We start from the raw sequence: 2,948 nt of genomic DNA on the forward strand, positions 1-2,948 counted from the left end.
GGGGGCGAGGCGACCCCAGGAGGGACGGGTGCGGGGGCGGTAGGGGTGCAACTAGCACGGCTAGCAACAGTCCCCGCTCTCCCGGACCGGGAATAAAGAAAAACAAGCGCCCGACGACGTCGCGTCTCCGCCATAAACATCGAAGCCAGAGGAGCGAGCCTCCCTCACCCCCCGCGGGCCCAAGCAGTCAATTTACTCGCAAATTTCGCGCCCGTTTGCGTTTTTGCCCTCTTTTTGTGTGTCTTTTTCTCTTATCATCCCTTCGCGAGACGTTCAGCTCCATCTGCACGCGGCTCGACCGGGAGGGTCGCGGGGGCGCCGCGGGGCGGGCGTCGTCAAATAACCGGCTGGTCTGCTGGTCCCGGGCGGGGTCTTCTTGATGCTGCCGGCGGCCGGCCTGAGCTGCCCGGGTGCTGCCCTCAAGGACCGCCTTTGTTTCCAGCGAAGGAGACACGATAGCCGGTCGAGGTTCGGCCGGCCGAGTCCATCAGGATCCGTGGGAGCGGAGAGTCAAGCAGCGTGCCTTGGTGACCGAGACCGACCCGGCGACAAGCCTTGCGATGAAAGCGGGCATTCCCAGTTTCATGATATTTTTCAGGTTTTATCGAGGAGATGTGGCTGGCGACCTTTTATCCGCTCACCCTTCGGGGCTTTACGTCCCCCGGCCGTACCGCCACTACTGCTTTGCCAAGCCAAATGTTTTCCGGGCAAACACGCATTCGCGTCACAACGGAGGCGAAGTGCCGGTGTTGTTGACGCGAGCCAGCGCCTCGCCTGGGGGCAAAAAAATACTCTCATACCTCCGGCGGTCCCCCAATGGTCCCGGAGAATGGGGGTAGGTGAGCTCGGCGCCAAGCTATATAGCCGCCCGCGGATGCCATCAGTGTCCTGACCAAAACACGTGTAGTCTTACCTGGAACAAATCAGAAAAAAAAGCTGTTACTTTCCTGTTAATCATCGTATAAGAGATCTCTTATCAATCCATAACACACAAACAAAGATATGGTGATCAATAAATGGAAGTGAGTGACATCCCAAAACTCCTCTCCAAACATTTCAAAACAAAAGGTGTGTCTGGTGTGGCCATCTCACGAGCTGACATACACTTTTCTATGTATGACACGATAGCCACAACAGTTTCTATACGACCTTTACAAAAAATATGTTTGAACATGTACGATATTTGTTCTAATATGCCATTTGCTTGCGTAGATACCATTGGTATTCGGTACCTACAGAGGAACTACGCAATGTTGTTGGGTGTTTCCATTAAAGTTGGGGATGAGACTCATTCTTTGGTCGTCGCATTCCTATCATCATCGCTCAGTCCCTCCTCCAGGTGCGGCGGGCGGGGTCCAGCCCCAGCGAGGCCCCCCCCTCCCGACGCGGAGGTCGAGGACGCGCCACGGTCATTAGCGGGGGGATGTTCGCGAAAACCGCGCCAAGAACTTTAAAGTGAGTTATCGCCGTGCTGGTCGGTGGGTGAGGGCAGCGTCGGCTGAGTGTGAGCGTGTGCGCGTGTGTGTGTGTGTGTGCGTGTGAAAGAGGAAACGAGTGTAAGGACGTGTTGCTCCTTCCCGCGCCATTTTCTGTCCCGCATTTGGTCGCGCTTTCTATGGAAAAGTTACAGGGCGCCCATCCCAGCGACCGCCGACGCCGCCGCCCGCACAAAATAATGGCGAAAATTTCGCGCGGCGCGCGCGAAAAGCAGCTAAGCGGGCCGAGAGAGACGGTGCCGGAGAGCGACGCCGCGGCAACGGCCCCCGGGGCGCCTGGCCTGGCGCGCCTCACAGACGGCGTGGCGCCGTCCGCAGCGGCTGCTGGGGGAGGGGCGGGGAGGGGTTCGGATGGAGTGGGCAAGGGGGGGAGGGGGGCAGGCCAGATGCGGCCAGGTGTGGCAGGTGGGCGTTCCCGGCGAGGGCTGCGCGGGGGGGGGACTAATGCCCAGCGCTTATTAGGCTGGCAGACCACCTGCGGCTGCAGGCCCCACACTCACACACACACACGCATGCGCCGTGAGCGTGGCGGTGCGCGGCGCCATGCAAAAACCATACAGCGTCGGTGTCGGCGCCATACATATTCATCAATTAGCGCGCGCGGCCCTCCGGGCATGCCGCGGCATGGCGGCCAAACCCGGTCGGCTTTTGGTGACCGCCCGGCTCCCCCTCGGAGCGGCATGCAGGCAGCAAGCCATGCAGGCCGCCGCCGCGGTGACGCTCGCCGCATAGTCCCGTGGTGCAGCAGCAGGGCAGCGCGCGCCACTCGCATACCGCCACCGCTCTGGCCTGCGGGTTGGTATGGGCAGACCGCCCGCGCGTCGCGCAGTGCCCGCAGTGCCTGCAGTGACTGCAGTGCGCAAGGCGCAAGGCCTGTCCGTGGGCCACCACACTGCTTGATTTTATAATGAATTATTATTGGTTTATTATTATACGTTGATGCTTATACAATGTTTTGCTTTATGCCGCTAGACGTCATAGAGATGTTAAACAATTTTGAAGGGGGTTGGGGTGAGGGAGGTGGGAGTGGGACGGACAACCACGATCGGTCCCGTTAACACTGCTTGCGAGGCTCCGCTTCTGGGATTTGGTTAACCGAGGTTCCTCCTGCTACACCCATACCAAACGGTTTCTTGTATGCTAGAAAGTTTCAGGATATAAGAAAACTATCACCTAACTTCAAAGAAAATTTCGTTCACTTGCGGAAAAGTTTCCTTATTGTTTTAGACAAGTTTTCGTCGAACGAAAAGGAAAGAGTTTCCTTAGCCTCAATTTAGGTCAAAAGTTCCGTGAATCAAAGAAACCATTTTGTGGGTGGGTGTGAGTGGGTGGCGCTGGCCGTCTAGGGAGGGGACCTGGCGGGGCGGGGGATGGGCGCGCGGGTGTCTCGGAGGTGACCCCAACCCTCAACCCTCCCCGCTCGCTCGCGCACTGCTGATGAGGTCCACCCTC

The 2,948-nt window shown here is 58.5% G+C and overlaps 1 protein-coding gene across 5 annotated transcripts in view; it reads right to left on the reverse strand.

Annotated features, from left to right (window-relative positions):
* Positions 1-2,948, reverse strand: part of LOC113210805 (dopamine receptor 1) — a 66,113-nt gene that overhangs the window by 23,472 nt on the left and 39,693 nt on the right. For 2 of the 5 annotated variants that reach the window (XM_052268260.1, XM_052268262.1), the window contains exon 4: positions 801-913. The exons of the other annotated variants lie outside the window; for them this stretch is intronic. The gene's annotated coding sequence lies outside the window, so the exon portion shown is untranslated. The remainder of the gene's footprint in view (positions 1-800; positions 914-2,948) is intronic. 5 annotated transcript variants of the gene reach the window in all.

Source organism: Frankliniella occidentalis, unplaced genomic scaffold (genome assembly GCF_000697945.3).
Source record: "Frankliniella occidentalis isolate FOCC.00 unplaced genomic scaffold, Focc_3.1 Scaffold66, whole genome shotgun sequence".
In the NCBI taxonomy this organism is placed as follows: domain Eukaryota; kingdom Metazoa; phylum Arthropoda; class Insecta; order Thysanoptera; family Thripidae; genus Frankliniella; species Frankliniella occidentalis.